Source organism: Eschrichtius robustus, chromosome 9, assembly GCF_028021215.1.
Source record: "Eschrichtius robustus isolate mEscRob2 chromosome 9, mEscRob2.pri, whole genome shotgun sequence".
Classification (NCBI taxonomy): domain Eukaryota; kingdom Metazoa; phylum Chordata; class Mammalia; order Artiodactyla; family Eschrichtiidae; genus Eschrichtius; species Eschrichtius robustus.
The window spans coordinates 13,215,541-13,235,290 of record NC_090832.1 but is presented as its reverse complement, the minus strand read 5'-3'; positions in this window follow the sequence as shown (position 1 = coordinate 13,235,290).

Below are 19,750 nucleotides of genomic sequence, written 5' to 3'. Positions count from 1 at the left end.
AATTGACAGTAAAATAATAGACATGTGGAGATATCTATTTTTTGGAATTTTGTAATTATGCTATGATTTAAATCTTCTTTATGAAGAAAATGAATTATAAATATACAGAATATTGTTTCAAAATTCTTCACATAATAATCCTTATTTCTACCAAACTACTGAAATGAAGTTTTAAAGAACTCTTTAGCCTTTGTCCAATATTGTACATCGTTAAAAGATACTGACATCACTTTGTGTATATATTTTGGATGAATTTTGATGATTTCTACATGTGTAAAATACAATGGAAAACTTGTGCAATGCATGTGTCATTCTGTTTGATTTGATCACATTTTTCCTATAATTATTTTAATATATTTTAATTATATCCTATTAAAATAAAAATGGATGCTATTTACTTGTGCCACCTCTTCCCTGTTTACAAGCTAAATTATTTAGACAGAGAGAAAATTAGAATTTCTTGAGAGGAATTGTTTCTGACAAATCTATGTTCACTGGTACTTGATATTTGGGACTCCAGGCGCTCCTAAATTGACTTTTCATTAAAAATAATTTCTTCAGAAGCATGAAAACTGACCAACTGGTTTCAAATTCTCAAGTACTGTTTCATTTATGTTTGTGAAAAGAGACTCTGCCAGCTTTTCCTCCATTAGCACCAAGATACCATTCATTCATCTACCATTAGTGTTTACACATAATGAGTATCTTTGAGATTTCATTATTTCATTTTCTAAATAGTCTCAGAAGTATTTGGCTAGACGATTCTAAGAAAAAACTCCTGTATTTACTGAAATATTTTTATTCTGGTTGGCATTTATTTTATTTATGATTTCTGTCCATTATATTTTACTACTCAGATGAAAAAACATGAACATTTATATTACATAAGCAAAGCAAAAGCAAAGTTCAACTATCTGGCGAAAATTTGTCAACTGGTGCAAATATCAATTCATGGACCAATTGTATCCACAATAAAATATCCATTCCATAATGATATTATTATTACTCTACAAATTTGTTTTTTTTTAATGGACTTACTTGTCAAAATAAAATGTAGGAAAGCATTTATGTCATTTCCCTCCAATATTTTTGTTTTTGATTTTCTTCCTGATCCTTTCAATATAAATGTTTTGATAATGCTAACTTGGATTTTAGATTGTATTTAGGCCAATGTATTAACCCCTCCACTGGGATATACAAAGGAAACCACAGTTCTAGTTGTGGAAGTAAAGACTTTAATGTACTTCAAGGCACATCAAAGATTTGCTGAGCAGAGATGATAGTTTTGGAAAGACAAAGAGCCTTTTCTAGTCCTTCTGTGATCACCCAACACACAGTGTGTGTTTAACTGGAAGGCTGATTGTCTGCTACATCTTCAGTCAGGGCTCTTCAAGGAGATTGACTTACTGATGTTTCCCTACATCCATCACTTTTATTGTCATCTCTTGGTTCATGCTATTTCTCTCCATTTAGTATGCTCAACCTGTCTCTCTATCTCTTTTTTTTTTTTTTTCTGGTTTACTATAAGTAAAAGAATGCTGAATATTTTCTCCCCATGCCTTAGCCCCAGTTCATGGAGAGAAGACATTTATAACCCCTATAAATGTCACATTTTACTAGTATGTTGGATTAGCAACTTTTAAAAGTCAACAATCATGAAGAATACCTTCTATTTTTGCTTTCTATACCTGTAAGTAAGGCAAATGAGGTAGAACCTATCTCCATAGAGTGCAAGAGTCATGACCTCCTCCTGTACATTACACCACTTTTATGCCTGCGATGGGGTGTTAGTCTTCTACAATCAAATGTTAAACCAAGTAATTTAACAATACATTGTAAGCAGAATGTCTCACTTATGCTTGATTCCCAATTTCTAATATAGTCTTCACCATATATATTCACTGGGAGCTTACTTGGCTATTGTTTCTCTTCTAAATAGTTTGCTTTAGGGGGAACTACCATATAAGGAGAAGTGAAGGAAGAAAGGGATTTAGGCATTTCTGAGTCATTAGCAAAATATCATCAAACTACCTCCAAAAAATTCATCTAATGTTTCAGTCCTTTTGGGCCACCATAACAAAATGCCAGGGACTGAGTCTCTTATAAAGAACAGAAATTTATTTCTCACAGTTCTGGAGGCTGGGAAGTCCAAGGTTAGGGTCCAGGCAAATTTGGTGTCTGGTGAGTACCTGCTTCCTACATAGCTATCTTTCTGCTATGTCTTCACATGTTGGAAGGGGCAAGGGAGATTTCTCAGACCTCTTTCATAAGGGCACTAATTCTATTCATGAGAGTTCTTCTCTCATGACCTAATCACCTTACAAAGGTTCCACCTCTTAATACCATCACATTGAGCATTAGGTTTTTCAATATATGAATTTTGGGACAACACAAACATTCAGGACATAGCATCCAGTATACCCTGACATATTTTCAATTATTTATTATACTTCAGGGTTTTTTTCTTACTCTTTTTATCATGTAGAGATTGCAGAAGAATCAATATTTATTTGTAATCACAAAAGTGTTTATACTAAATATGTTTAAAATAAATTCTCAATAATACAATTTAAATTATCTTCAAGAGTGTTTATGACGTCAGCATCCATGAAGTTTTAGTGTTTCATGTCATTTCCTTATTTACTTTGTTTACAAGTAGATTTGAAATCCATCCTTTTGTTCTTCTATCTTCTCGTCACTTTTATTTCTTTCAATTTGTAATACTCTTTCTTCTTTATTAATTTTGTCTCAATTTGAGTACTGACCTTTCAGAATTCACTCAGGAAATCTAATCTAAGCCTTTTCTTATTAAAATACTCATCTTCTTGCTTTTCTCCATTTTCTCTCAATTGTGGGCATTTTCTTTTTGCCTTCTTCAAACTAATAAACAAGTTTAAATCTTTTTTTTTTTTAATTTGTTTCCCTTTTATCTTCAAGTTAGACAACTAAATTTCTTTTTTTTCTGTCTGTCATTAAGTACTCAGTTATAAATAATGGCTACACTTAAAATGTCATTTCTAATGGAATTGGCTCTTCCAAAAAGTTGTTAATTTAGAGACAGGATTCAATCAGGATTAGATACCTGTTTCTCTATTTGGTTGATAAATTAAGACTATAAGAAACTACTGAAAATACTAATTTATTGTCTTCAGTTTTCTTACAGCTCTGATTAGAATAACAAATGAGTTAATAGAAGTTAATCTATGGATAAATCATGGATATGAAACCATAAAAACATTGAATACATATATTCTGCTACTATATTATTATTTGAATTTAGTCATTGCTATTCTTTTTCTTCCTTAGAATAGCTGTGGGTTTGTGTTTGTGTGTGTCTGTAGTGAGCATGTGAGTATCTGTAATTGTGTATGAGAACAAGTAAGACCATAAGTGAAATCATGCGAAGTACTGAGTATGCTATAAGCTCATCTTACAATCTATTCAGTTTGAACTCGTTTTACTACAAAACGGAGAATGAATATGTAGAGAGATGAGGTTTTCGCTTGCTCAGTACTGTACTTCCAGGTGATTTTTGATTAAAGAAATTGATTTTGGTGGATCATTGGTATTTTTTCAAGCACAAGAAACTGGACATAAACTTTCCCAGAAACTTCTGAGAGAGATAAGAGTTCAACCACTCCCATCAGATTGCCAGAAACACTCGTATACTGGAGGAGTGTCCATGATCACATCCCACCAACCAATGTAACCACAGATCATCAGAGATGGACAGGATCTTAGAACTGGACCATCCCAGGACCCTCATTTTGCAAATAAGGAATGTGAGGCAGATTCATATTGAAAAATCTCAAAATCTTTGAATATTAAGCCTGTAAGAATATTGCATTAAAGAAAATTCAGGTTAGTGTAGGGAATTCCTGAGGCCCTGGTGCAGAGCAAATTGAGGATAGTTTTTCCCTTTTACCTTTCCACTAATTTATTGTCCTACCACACAGCAACTCCCACCATATCATGGCTTAAAAGCCAAAGCCTGAAATTTGATGTTTCTTTGCCCTCTCCTCTGAGAATGTAGTTCCATTGCTTGCCCCTAAGCCTCTGAACAAATTTATTTCCCATCTGGCTGCTGCCAGCCAGCAGCACTAATGCATCCCAGAAGGTTTTCCTTCTAACGATCACAGGCTGAGATGGCCAAACACCTTCTGATACTTATCAGCCTCCTTGTATAAGGAAATGAGCTCTTAAGATTGGAGTCTGGAATTAATTAGAAGTAGGAGGCAGGTCTGCAAAGTAGATGATTGTAACACACCAAGAATAGAATAGACCAAAATTTTAGAAAGGGATAATCAGCACTGTGAAGTGCTTATTACACCATCCTTTAATTCTTGGTTGTTTACATCAGAGCTGACAACTTTGATCCTCCTTTAACAAATGCTTTCTGTGGTGGTTATTCTCAACATTCATCCCCAGTTTTCAAACATTGTTCATCTATTCTAGAATTATCTCTCTGATGTTCATGCCACCTCTTCAATGAGCCTTCTGGGAAGAAATGTTTCCTTTGTTTTTCTTCAAAAACGCTAAAAATGTACTACCCACTCTTTCTTCCTTTCTTATAGAAGTGCTGGCTGAGGGATAGTAAATTCACTGGAGTGGGGCAGGGAGTGTACAGTAAGAAAGCTGGATTAACGAATTCTGCATTAAATATGCAATACTGTGCATTAATACCTTGGATGTTAATCTTAGAATCAACCTTCAAGAAGTTCTTCTAAGCTTATATGAAAAGAAATCAAATCAAAGATCATCATAGAGAGTTATATAAAAACAAGCAATTGCCTATAGGAATTTCATAAACCACAGGTATTTATTTTACTAAGGATAAAAATGTGAGAGAAAGAAATCGATAAAAACTGGTCAGTAAATCTATTTAGGAGAAAAGAAATTTCAAAGCCACAAATAATTCTTCTAAGCCAACCAGGATTAAAAAATTTATGTCTTATCTCCTGCCACTCTTACCAAAACAAAAAACAAACAAATAAAAAAAAAACACACACAAAAAAAACATTCTTTCCGTATCCCACATGGATTTTCAATCCTGAAACACACAGGCCTTTCATTTGTATACCTTCATGTCTTTTGTGCAAGCTGTTTCTTGACCTGGAATGAATGCCCTTCTCTATACTTTTATTCTTGTTAAATTCTCATTTATTTTCCAAAGCTCAGCTCAGATGCTCAGATGCTTTCTTCCTGTTTGATTCTTTACCAGATCTTCACTAAGAAGGTAAAATCTTTTTTTCCCTAGCACTTTCCTCTGATCACTATTACATCACATAAAGCATTAGAACATACTAATTTAGTAGTAAGACTACATTCACAAATTTTATAGAGCTCATTAAAGACATGGATGATGTTTTATCTATCTTTGAAACTTCTTTGCAGAATTCATCAAGAGAAAGTAATACATACTTTCTTCAAATGAATGTACAAAGAAAGGAAGAAAAGGAGTGACAAATGCACACATTATTTTCTTCATCGCTCTTCACTTCTACCTTTCGTTCCCTATTCTGTGAGGAAGTTGTCTAAATGTGAGAAGAGAGAACAAGCATAGATTATTAGGAGTGTGGAACACCTGAGCTGGAAGGTGATTCATTCAACTTCTTCATTTTATAGTTGAGAAAAAAAGCACAGGATTAATAAGTATAAATAAGAATCCTCCTAATGGTCTACTCAGCTGTTTAATGGCTAGTTCTTTATTTTTATTTATTTTTTTATTTTCAATTTTTATTTATTATTTATTTATTTATTTATTTATTTATTTATTTTTGGCCATGTGGCATACGGGATCTTAGTTCCCCAACTAGAGATTGAACCCGCGCCCCCTGCAGTAGAAACGTGGAGTCTTAACCACTGGACCGCCAGGGAATTCCCTATAATGGCTAGTTCTTTAACCCAAGATGATTCATTTATCCAAAAAATATTACTTAAGTACTTACATGATGAGCTCACTGGCTGTGAATTGGAGATATGATGATAAATAAGATCAAGCTCTTCTAATTAAAAACTTTACAGGGCTTCCCTGGTGGCGCAGTGGTTGAGAATCTGCCTGCCAATGCAGGGGACACGGGTTCGAGCCCTGGTCTGGGAGGATCCCACATGCCGCGGAGCAACTGGGCCCGTGAGCCACAACTATTGAGCCTGAGCGTCTGGAGCCTCTGCTCCTCAACAAGAGAGGCCGCGATAGTGAGAGGCCCACGCACCGCGATGAAGAGTGGCCCCCACTCGCCGCAACTGGAGAAAGCCCTCACACAGAAACGAAGACCCAACACAGCCAAAAATTAAAATAATAAATAAATAATAAAAAATTAAAAAAAAAACAACTTTACAGTCTGAGGACCAGGGGTGGGATAAAAGACCACATTGTCCCAGAACTTAGCACAGCACAGGCAAGAACACTGAAGGATCATATTATGCAGAGTGTAGGTGAGGAAGAAAACTTTCCTCTATCCTTCTATGTTCTTCTGATTGGCCTAAGAATTAAGTTGATGTGAGATAGATTAAGAGAAGAAATCAAATTTAAAGGAACCCTGCATAGACAAGAGGGTTAGGGACCCCTCCAATATATGAGAAGTTCCGAGAAAGAAAAGTAAGATGAGTTTTATATGCCATCCTGAGCTAAGGAATGGGATAGAGACCTGGGGTTCTCAAGGATAGGAGGCTAATTCATAGGACAATAAAAAGAAGAACAGGTGTTGGGTAATTAGATGTTTGCCTTGCCATATAAATGGAGCCACTTAGACAGAATTTATCTCTGGTAATAACTCTTTGTCTAGGGAAAAATCCTCAATTTAAATTCTTCTAGGTATTCAAGGGAGGGCAGTAGTTCTTCTTGAGCCTGCAGAGTGTCATTTAGCTTTAGCTCAAAATAATCTACATGCCAAAGTGGCTCATCTTGGGGAGACCTGTTCTGAACCTCTATAAGAGGCAATGCCAAACAGATGCCCACAGTTCCTTGGAAGACTACTGAGCCCACCCTCTGGGAGTAGAGGATTAGTATGTACTGGCTGCACCTGGCTGCTTATAGCCAGGCATTGCAAGCAAAAATTTTATTCACGAACTTAAACAAGTAGTTACAATATTTTAAGCAAAGATTAAATAGAATGGAGAATGTCCAGAGATCAGGAGTCTCATAGGATTAGAAATGCCAACTGCATCTGGACCCCCTATTTTAAAAGGTAAGACTCCAAAAAGTATTTCGTTAGAAAGGTCCCCCAAAACTTCTCAAACAAATGACAACTGTGCAGCAGAAAATCAGATTTAAAATTTTTCCCACTTACTATCTCAGATGGGCTCAATCTGGCCACCATTAAATTTCGAGAAAAAAACTCACAGGAGCCAGGAAACCAAGAAATATATCGGGCTTGAAAACTGTACCTAGGAAAGTACTTTGGATATGTTTACTAGCATATACAACTTCTGGAAGCAATAGATGGGGAACAATATAGATTTTTGAGGGAATTATATGATATGGAAGGAGTCCATGACCCTTGACTATTTAATCATAAAACAACCCTTTGTGCCTCCCAAACTGTAAACCCAGGAATTGGACTGCAAAATTAACAAAATTTCCAAGGGAACATAGACCCCCCAAGGCCCACTCAAACTTGGGCCAAAAAAGATAATGTAAAAGAGAGAAAGTCAATGAGAATGGAGCCAGGTACCACAGATAATAGAGAAGGGTGCTCCACCAAGAAAGCAGAATCAGAATGCGGATCTAATCAAGGAGCCTCCCAGCTATAGTAGAGGCCTTCATAAATTCTGCCCAGAATTATAATGGTAATAGAGCATGTTTCCTGTGTGCCTTTTATCCTTCCTTTTCTTAATGGAAGTTCTTACTGTCCTTTTCCTGTCCCTGTCATTACTAGACTAGGCTCTACTAATGATAGCCAAAAGTATCTGAACCACCTGTCTTACTAGTCTGCTATAGTCCAGAAAAAGATTGCCTCTTGTTGCTTCTTCCCATATCGAGTTATACTATTACAATCACTGATCTCATATAGAACTATGTATTTGATCAATCGTTTCAAGTGGCCTAGTCATCAATTATTTTTATTGAAGTTTCAGTCACACATTTGGTATTGCAAGAAAAAGCAATCTTGCAAAATAGTCAAAGTACCAGTAATATAGCTAGTAGCATAAATAAATATTTAAGCCAAGAGCTTCCTACACCAAACCAGTTTTTGAAGAGGTCACCAAGACTAGGAAATGGATTTCTTAAAGCAGAAATCTGATTTTTTATGTGATTCATTAAATATATTATATTAGAGGATTGCTCTGGTATGAAAACACAACATTCAGTTTAAATTATGGCACAGGTGCCTCCCTGAGGTGCTGTAAGGATATTGAAAGCTATGCAGTTTTTTAACACTACTTTCCTTATCATAGAGACCTTAGAATTCAGTAGACTAATAGCCTAATTACTATCATTTAGGGACTGTTGAGTGAATTTTGTTAAGGTTTTGATATGGCCAATTACATATCCCACAGAAGGCACAAATATGACTGCTAAATGGTCATACCACAGAAATACAGATCTCTTGACCCATCTGGCTTCTATCGATGGTAAATTTGCTTGGGCCAGATCTGAACTGGCAAGTAAATGCCCTGAGTCCAAGAGAATCCTAGGGTGTATCTTTCTATCCATCTTAGCAGAAGCCAACGCTATTAATTGGTACTGCAAATCCATTGACTTCCATTAGGAGCGACCCAGTATACCCCTGTCCTCTGACCCAGACTGTCTGGTACAAGTCGCCATCTCTAATGATATATTGACATTGTTCATAAGGCACCCAGCCAAATTTCCTAGTGTTATTAGGCTGATTATCCTTAGTATGGTTTAATTGTTCCCAACATAAGGGGCTTTCAAACTTAAATGACCATACCTGGCGTTAACCATATAAATCCAATCCATAATTGCGGGAGGTTTTCTCCTAGTAGGTGGAAGCTTATGGATTTTGACTGAAATTCAACTCATTGTTCTGACTGAGTTTGAGTAAACTTTAAAGAAAATTAATATTTCTGGACAAGGTCATAGCAGCTATTATTGATCAGTCAAGTAAGGGATCCCATCTAATAATATCAATAGTGGCCTGAACAGAACTATAACATCTTTCTTGTAAAATCGATTTTCTGAGGGCTATCCAATCAGAGCCTTGAAGAGGAGAAAGCCACCAAAGTAAAATGGAAGTACTGGATGTAAGTATTTGGCCACAGACCCAATAATTGGATTGATTCCTAAAATCTGCATAGGATGTGCCCATGATAGAAAAAATGTTTGACTCATATGCAGAAGTCCAAGAAATTAAGAAAACACTGTAAGTGATCATCTGGGTCAAGTTCGGAATCTTGGGACAGCTGTCTACTTCTAATATCGTGTTCTTCTCTTCCGGGTATTGGTGAGTTTTCTCCTCCATTTGAGCATCACTTTAAGGTGATTTTGAGGTCAGCCATCCTCTATATAGACCAGTCTGGAGCAGTGGCCCTTTATAAGTGGGAAATATGAATCTAAGAGTCAATTCCTTTTAGTTTTGCTGTGTATGGGTACCTGATAAGAGCCTTTCCATCCAGGCTAAAGTGAACCCTTTAAATGATGTCTTTTCCAGTATACATAATCTCCTAGTTGTAGGTCATGGGACATCTGATCTTTATTCAAAGATAGATTACTGTGATAAGCTTCAGAAACTAGCTTAGAATGTCCTTTTAATAACTCATTTTAACTGTTGCAATAATGTAACATACTCCCTTTTAACAATATGGGTTCATATAACCCCTCATCTAATCTCATTGGCCTTTCTGTAATAATTTCAAAGGGAGAAAATGATGTTTGCCAAAAGGGGTAGATCTGAGGTTGAGGAGGACCAATGGAAAGGCCTTGGGCCAGGGTAAGGAATAAGCATCTCTAATCTTAGCCAACTGGGTTTTAATTGTTCCGTTTGTTCTTTCTGCTAACCCAGAAGACTGGGGCTAATAAGCACAATGGAAATGCTTCACAATTGGCCAAATCTTACAAATTTCTCTGATAATTTGTCCAGTAAAATAAGTTCCTTTATCACTCTGTATTTCTGAGGGAACTCCCCAAACAGGGATCACCCTTTCTAAAATCAGTTTTCCTATTTACTGTGCAGTGGTCTTTCTGCATGGGAATACCTCAACCCAATGTGAAAACACACAAATCATAACAAGCACATATTGGTAACCTTGAGCGGGAGGCATCTGGATAAAATTAATCTGCCAAACTTCAAAAGAACATGCAGGTAATGGAAAATTTCCTTGAGAGCTATGTAGTAGCTTTCCTGGGTTACATTTTGGGCAACTGGTGCACCTTGAATAAACCTTCCAACCTATAGTAAAAGAAGGCTTCCAAAAATACTGTTTGCCCTGCGATACCATGCTATCTGGATTCCAATGAGTTAACTTATGAATATATCGTAAAACAGGATATTGAGCTCCAAACAGAAGGATAGGCTTTATTGGAGTCAAGTCTTCCACTTTTTTGTTTTGTCCTTTCCTCTCTCTGGCACAGTTCCCTGAAATTTTAACAAAGTGTCAGTAAGGTTACTGGGAAGCAGAAAAGAAAAAACAGCTGTTAGCTGGTTGTTTTTGTTCTGCAGAGCCACTGCCTTGGCAGCGTGGTCAGCTAAAGAGTTCCCTTTTGCTTCCGCAGTGTCAGGCTTTGAATGACCCCATACCTTAATAATGGCTAATGCACTTGGCAGAGAAATTGCATCCAGTAATTCTGCTACTTGTTTCCCATTTTTAATCCGCTGTCCTGAGGAAGTTAAAAATCCCTTTTGTTTCCAAAGCATACCAAAACCATGGGCCACCTCAAAAGTGTTAACGACTGTCTGTATAAGTGTTAGCAGACTTTCCTTTTGCCAACTGGCAGGCTCTTGTTAGTGCTATTAATTCAGCCTGTTGGGGAAGAAACATTTAGTAAGGGACCATTTTCAAGGACTGACACTGGAGAAATAACACATAACCAGCCTGACACTTTCCATGAGGTCCTCGCAGATATGAACCATTAGTGAATAATAAAGAATCAGTGTTATCCATAGGGCTTTCTCAAAGATCGATTCTGGGAGATAAAAAATTGTCAGCTAAAACAATGGAGTCTTGTTTTTCATCATTGACGTCTGATTCCTCCAGTAGAAAGGTCACTGGATTAAGCTTGTTACATTTGTGAAGAGTTATATTTGATGAGAGCAAGATAATTTCATGGGAAGTTAATCAACTTGCTGAATAATGTCGTGTGTGATGAGGGTTTAGTTAGGCTTCCAGAGAGTGAGGAAAAAAGATAATAAGAGAGTGACTCATGGCTATGTCTTCTGTGGTCTGATACAGCACAGCCGTAGCAGTGACAGCCCAGAGACAAGGGGCAAGGCTCCTATTTATTGGCTATAATATCCTCTTGGCTGGTAGTAGCCTCCGTGTTGCTGAGTAAATACTCCTAGTGTGGCACCTTTGTTTTCATGAACAAAGAAGAAGAAGCGTAAATCATAATTTGGATGCCCCAAGGCCAGGGCTTTGGCCAAGAGTTTTTAGAGGGTCTCCATAGCTTCAGAATGTTCTATTCCCCAGCAGAGAGGTTCAGATTGATCTTGTTTAAGTAAATTGTATAATGACTGAGCTACTAAAGAAAAGTTTGGAATCTGATTCCTGCAGGAGCCTGCAGAGCCTAAAAATCACCTTAATTACCTCTTTATCTTCAGGATAGGGAAGGCTAAAATGCCTTTCACTCTATCCAGATCAGTTAAAAGTCTTTCTTTGGATAGCCTATGACCTAAATATTTTACACTAGTCTTGCCTAATTGTAATTTCTCTTTTGACAATTTATGTCCTTTTGAAGTTAGCTTCTGAAGTAAATACAGGATGTCTTGCTGGCTATTTGTCAAGGAATTTGAGCACAGCAGCAAATCATCTACATATTGTATCAAAACTGACTTATGGGGAAAATTTAGATCACTTAGGTCTGCCTTTAATATCTGGGAGAGGTAAGTAGGGCTTTCATAATAGCCCTGTAGCATTGCAGTCCTTGTATATTGCCATTCAATCTAAGTGGAGACAAAAAGATATTGATCACCAGGATGTACAGGGACACTAAACAATACACTACAGAGATCTATCACAGAGAAGTCACTGTTTTTCAGAATACATGCCAGTAAGTTATGGGAGTTTAGCACTACAGAATGGCAAGGAATAATAATAGCATTAAGAGGTCTCAAGTTCTGTACACATCTCCAACCTTTGCCATTAGGTTTTTTTAACTGGCAAAAAATGGTAGTGTTACAAGAGCTGGCGCAAGGCACAATAAGCCCTTTCTCAATGTAAGCTGATATTAAAGTTTTATTCCTTCTATGGCCTCCTACCTCAATGGATATTGATGAATGTTGGGCAGGGATTTATTCTGATCTACAGTCATTTTAAAGGGAGATGAGGAATGTATTCGTCCAATGTTGGTAGAATCAGGTGCTAACTAGCATATGGTACTAACTAGTAACTTGTCTTGTTCGGTATCACCCCCATGATGGATCACAATCAATATATAAGGAAGGAAGTCTGATTGATCTTTCAGATCTAGAAACATTTCTCCCTTAGGAGAAAGGAAATTTGGGCTTCATAAGCTTCTAATAGATCTTTACCTATCAGGTGAACAGGAGCAGTTTCTACTAGAAAAAAATAAGTGCCTTCCTTTGAGTTGTCCTAAGTAGAATTTTAAAGGCAATGATTTAAGAGCCTTAATAGGTGCACTAGAAGGGGGCCTTTAATTTTAATAGGGTTCAAAACTAAAAAGGTGGTCCTTTTATCTATTAGGGCTTTACTTGTTTCTCCTTGTATAATCATCTCTACTTCTTCCAGGGTGTTAGAGAGGAAAAGGGGAAAGACCCCCAGTGTTCCATCGAAGCAGCCCTATCTATTCTTGTTTAACTTGAAATTCTCGTCTTAAATCCAGTTTCTCTCCTAGATCCCTCTTATTCTACAATTCTTTCTTTGATGTCAGGGCTTTCTACAGTAAAAGCAAAATCCAGATTTTTTTTCTGTCAGTCGCGAATTAAATGGAGGTTGGTTAACTCTCAACTGACATTGATTACTTAATTGGCAAAATTGAAGGTTCAAAATTGTTACTGATGTATTATTTTCTTTTCTTTTAATGGTTTTGAAAAGTTGGTTGGCCAGCCTGATAAAGACATTTGTATGTAATTCGGACCAACCTAAATTGTGTCTTTTGATTGGAGTAGGCAGTTCCTCATCTAAGCATTCTAAAAAGGCAAAGTTAAGTACAAGATCATTTTGGTGATTAGGGAACAATTCACATGTCATACTGGAATATTGATTAAAAGTTCTTCAGACCTTTCATAATAATCCAGAATTGATTCATACGGTCTTTGCTGGCACTATTAAATCTTTGTCTAGACTAAAACTTTCAGAAAAAGTTCTGGGATAAGTACAGACATTTATTTGCTAATCTTTGCACTAGTTCAAGAATATATATATATATATATATATATATATATTTTTTTTTTTTTTTCAGATTCTTTTCCATTATAGGTTATTACAAGATATTGAATATAGTTCCTTGCTATACAGTAGGTCCTTATTGTTTATCTATTTTATATATAGTGGTATGTATCTGTTAATCCCAAACTCCCAATTTATCCCTACTTCACTTTCCCTTTTGTTAACCATAAGTTTGTTTTCTATATTTGTGAGTCTATTTCTGTTTTGTAAGTTCATTTGTATCATTTCTTAGATTCTACATATAAGTGATATCATATGATATTTGTGTTTCTCTGCCTGATTTACTTCATTTAGCATAATAATCTGTAGGACCATCCATGTTGCTGCAAATAGCATTATCTCATTCTTTTTATGGCTGAGTAATATTCCATTATATGTATATATCACATCTTCTTTATCCATCCATCTGTTGATGGAGATTTAGGTTGCTTTCATGTCTTGGCTAGCAGCTTTTTTTAAAATTCTGATATAATTTCAAGCAATTTCTTGTCAGTTTCCTACAAGCATGTTACTTGATCATTTCCTCTTTTTGAAGCTTCTAGATGCCAAGTGAAATAAGCATTCCAGTCAGTCTGTTTGATGTTACAGCTGGCTTTTTCTAGCTGTGCATGAAAAATAATTAATTTTGGAATGTCAAAAAACCCCAATTTGGCCATTTTAGGTTGAGATATCCTTTAGGATAATTTCCCCAGTTAAGTAAGTACTTGCAAGAATAAGCTCCGTACATACTGTACATGAATCTGGCTGGGGTGTCAGTAGGAGGTTGGCTTTCTAATGTCCCTTGCTTCTCTGTTTTGGAAACTCTATTTCCCCATTTTTAAAGTTGAATTTGTCAGGGATAAAACATAGTAATGAAATTTCGTGGTGAGCTGATGTGCTGCTTGTGAGCTTTACTTCTGTAGGTGTCACCCTAAAGTTGTTTCAGCTCTTTTGTATGTCTCGATTTCTTTCTCCAGCATGCTAAAACTGCATGGGTGCTCAGAACACTGAAACAGCATCTCTTATATGTGGTCCACGGATGAGCAAGTTTTTAATTAATTAGAGGATTTCCCTATGGGACCACTGCACAGTATGAAGACTCTGCCTCCACCATTCCCATAAATTTCTCAGTTGCCTGAGAGAGCTGTAACCGACTGGGAGACTTGTCCCATTTCTTTGGAGCAAGCTCTCATGTGATATCTTTACTTTTATCCTGACTAAGTCTTTTAAGGTAGACATACTGAGGAAAGATGTCAGGTCAGCCCCCTACCAAATCACCCAGCCCAAGCCACCTTACTATCTTTCAGCTGAGCAAAATCATTCCGGCATTTCTCAGCTGGGGGTAACCTCAGTGTCTTTCAACTGAGCAAATATAGCTGCCTCTTCTTGAACCTAAGTTCATGGATAATCTATCCCTCATAGCGTGGAGCTTAAAAACCTCTGAATAAAGTCAGGATCTTCAACAAATTGTGGGAGATACGGTACCAGGAGAGACTCACCCAAATTCATCAGGACTCACCGAGGAGGTGCACAGGCACGAACTGCTTTTTTCTAGCATCTTTCTAATTATAAAATAAATGATCTCTGACATAGTTCTAACAGAAATGACTGACATTTCATTTGTTTATGCTTATTTCGTATATGCCTTCTGTTGTTTCGGAAATACATGAAATTAAACATGATATTGAAGCTTTATGCAATTGTTTCTCCAAGGTAAAATGAGAATACTAAAGCAATAAAATATAAAGTATTTTAAGCATAGAATAAATGTTGTATCAAAAGTGCTTAATTAAGCAACTGACATGCAATAGGCACTCCATAAATATTAACTAACTCTACATTTTCATTGATATTTCTCCTCTCTCTCTCTCTCTCTCTATATATATATATATAATATATATCCTTTTCCGTTCCTTCCAGTATTATTGAGATATAGTTGACATAAAGCACTGTATAAGTTTAAGATGTACAGCATAATAATTTGACTAATATACATCATGAAATGATTATCACAGTAACAATGTTAGCAAACATCTTTCATCTCATATAGATATATTATTAAAGAAATAGAAAAAAAATTGTTCTCATAATGAAAACTCCTAGGATTTATTCTGTTAACAACTTTCATAGATAACACAAAGCAGTGTTAATTATATTTATCGTGTTGTACATTACATCCCTAGTACTTATTTATCTTATAATTAGAAGTTTGTACCTTTTGACCACTTTCATCCAGTTCCCCTTCCCCCTTCTCCTGCCTCTGGTAACCACAAATCTGATCTCTTTTTCTATAAATTTGTTTGTTTGTTTTGAAGTATAACTGATGTACCACATTACGTTAGTTCCTGTTACATGACAGAGTGATTTGGTATTTCTATACTTTTCAAAATGATCACCATGATAAATATAGTTACTATAGGTCACCATACAAAGATATTATTGATACATAGTTATTTACTACATTACTCACTGTTACTGTTTTTGACATCACATTTTACATCTTTTTGTTTTGTGTACCTCTGAACTACTTATTGTGGATATAAATAATTTTACTCCTTTTGTCTTTTAACCTCCCTACTAGCTTTATACATGGCTGACTTACTACCTTTACTGTATATTTGTCTTTACCAATGAGATTTTTTCCTTTGTAACTTTCATGTTTCTAGTTGTGGTCTTTTCTTTTTCACTTAGAGAAGTGCCTTTAACATTTGTTGTAAAGCTAGTTTAGTGGTGTTAAATTCTTTTAGCTTTTGCTTGTCTGTGAAACTTTTGATCTCTCCATCAAAACTTGCCAGGTAGAGTATTTGTGGTTGTAGATTTTTCCCTTCCATCACTTTAAATGTATCATGCCACTCCCTTCTGAACTGCAGAATTTCTGTTAAAAAGTCAGCTGATAGCCTTATGGGAGTTCCCTTGTATGTAACTTGTTGCTTTTCCCTTACTGCTTTTTAATAGTCTCTCTTTATCTTTAATGTTTGCCATTTTAATTACAGTGTGTCTTGGTGTGGTCCTCTTTGGGTTTATCCTGTTTGGGACTCTCTGTGCTTCCTGGACCTGGATGTTTGTTTCCTTTCCCAGGCTAGGGAAGTTTACAGCTATTATGTCTTCAAGTACGTTCTCTGCCCCTTTCTCTCTGTTTTCTCTTTCTGGGACCCCCATAATACAAGTGCTAGTATGTTCAATGTTTTCCCAGAGGTGTCTTAAACTGTCCTCATTTATTTTTATTCTTTTGTCTTTTTTTGGTTCAGCTTCATGATTTCCACTACTCTGTCCTCCAGGTCACTGATCTGTTCCTCTGTATCATTTAATCTACCATTGATTCCTTCTAGTGTATTTTTCATTGCAGTTATTGTATCCTTCATCTCTGTTTGGGTCTTCTTTATATTTTCTAACTCTTTGTTAAAAATTTCTAACTTCTCACTCTGTTCATCCAATCTTCTGCCAAATTCTTTGAATGTCCTTACAATCATTACCTTGAACCCTCTATTGGATAGATTGCCTATCTCCACTGCACTTAATTCTTCTTCTGGGGTTTGTTCCTTCATTTCGAACATATTCCTCTGCTGCCTCATTTTGCTTAAGTTGCTATTTTTATTTCTATGTATCTATCTTGTAGGTTGGTTATGTTTTCCAATCTTGGAGAAGTGACATTTTGTAGGAGACATTCTATGCATCCCAACAGCACACTCCCCTCTGGTCACCAGAGCTATATGCCCTAGGGGATCCCCCTATGTGGGCTGTGTGGGCCCTTCTGTTTTGGAAGGCTGACTACTATGGGTGGTCTGGTAGGCATGGCTGGACCCTGGTCTGGTTGGTTGCCAGGCCCTGCCTTGTATGAAGGCTGATCGCTGCTGGTTGCCAGGGCCAGGTCCCAAGGCTTCTGGCTATAGAGTCCCAGGTGGTCCCAGGGTTAGTTCTGGCCTACTGGTCGGTGAGAGAGGCTGGGTCCCTGCCAGGCTAGCTATTTAGCCTGAGGTGTCCCAGCACTGGTGCTGAAAGGCTGGTGGGCAGGGCCAGGTCCTGGCTCTAAAAGGCTGGAGGGAGGATGTCAAAAGAGCACTTGCCAGCACCAAGGTCCACATGGTTGAATGAGCTCCTAAACATGGCTGTCACCAGCATATATGTTCCCAGGGTGAGCTCCAGTTGCCTTTTGCCTCTCTGGGAGGAGGCTCTCCAAGATAAGCAAGTGGTTCTGACTCAGGCTTCTTTCAAATTACTGATCCTGCCCTGGGTCTCAGAGCATGTGAGATTATGTGGGCACTGTTTAAGAGTGGAGTCTACTTCCCACAGCCCACTGGCTCTCCTGAAAGTAAGCCTGACTGGCCTTCAAAGCCAAACATTACGGGGGCTTGTCTTCCCAGTGCAAGATGAGGAAGCCCCATGTGGGGCTTGGATCACTCACTCCTTGGGGAGAACCTCTGCAACTGTAATTATCCTCCCATTTGTGAGTCACCCACCTGGGGGGATGGGTCTTGGCTCTACCATAGCTCTACCCTCCTACCCGTCCCCTTGTTGTTCCTTCTTTATAGCTATAGGTGTAGATCTTCTCTGTTAGTCTTCTGACTTTTTCTCCTCAACAGTTGTTCTGTAAATAGCTGTAATTTTGCTGTGCCCATGGGAGGAGGTGAGCTGAGGGTCTTCCCACTCCACCATCTTCTCTATATATTCTTGATATTGACTATTATATATCTACAAATGGTATTGAAAAATACATTATATATGCATATATATTTTAAAATCTTTAGGGTTATCCAGTAGAATATCTAAACTGGTATTCAATTTGAATAAAATTATTTTAAGAAGACTAAATATTTTTCATTTATTTTAAGATCACTATTGTTTAAAATGCCTGCTCCCAGGCCTTCATTTATTTACTCGCCCATTCAATTCATGTTTACCAGATATTTACTACCTATCTAATATTGTGATAGATGCTGTAAAGAATGCAAAGATTAATTGGACAGGGTTTCTTCATCCAAGCAATTTAAAGTATAAGATATATGAGATATGTATTTTATGCAAAATATGTAAATAACTCTAAGATGGAAAACAAAAACTGTTATGAAATTAAAATATTACAAGAAAACGAAATGCTACAGAAGCTTGGAGGAAGCACATACATCATATGGGAAGGAGAGACCTTAGCAGCTATTACATATAAAAGAGTTCAAATTTGAGATGTACTGAAGGGTGGATTGAAATTTATAGGGTAATGAAAAAGTATGGGGTACCATCTTGTCCATCCATATTCAAAGGGAAAATTCTATTTTCTGACATTTTAACTTAAGTAGATGAATTAGGTGGGTCTTTTTCTCCTGCATTTTAGCAACTCAAATTCAAGGAGAATAAAATCTAAGTAGATAACACTTTTAAATCGAGCAAGATTGAAGTTCAATTTAGAATATCTGAGGGCATCTAAGATATGAGATGTGGGTTATCCACCTATCAATATGGAGTGGTGTGTCTCTCAACTTTTTAGTAGGAAATATAACGTCAGGCAAAAGGAAATACTCTATTAAATCTGTAGAAATACATTTACTGCAGGTAAAAATGATATACTTGCTTGAGCCTTCATAAATACCTAATATTTTGAAATGGGCCTGACATCTCTCTTTCACATGCTTCTCTGATAGAATCCAAACCAAAACTGAATCCATTACACATCATGCTTTCTAAAGGACAGCCTCTGAAACAGAGGCTGGCCACATGGAGGCACATACAATATGTCCTTTACCATCTCTGTGCCCAGTGGGTGGCCTCAAGAAGATGGTGCACTGCTCTCCTTATTGAGGGCTGTGTGTATAAACTGCCATTCACAGCAAGACTCTGATCCTTTCATTTCAAGACCTAGGCAGGGCCAGCCTGAGCATATTGCAAATTGGAATCACCATTCCAGGAGATTCTCTCCTTTAGAGTATGGTGAGGGAAAGAACCCAAATGTTTTCTTTAACAGCTGGCCGCTAAAATACACTTCAAGTCAGCGTTTTTATAATGATTAGTATTCTTACGGAACACTGCATCCGTGTCCCTTCCATCTTGGCTTTGTCATTGAGTCAAGCTTCTTATTATCTTCTTTTTATAATTCTTGCCTGCAGCAAATCTACCTTATTGTTATTTTTAACAATAATATTGCAGAGCCCATTTATTAACACAACTACCTATGTTTGTTTTAAAGAGACATTACTAGTTATTAAAAAGTTTGGGGTATTATACAGATGGCAAAAACAAAATGTTGGAAGAAAAA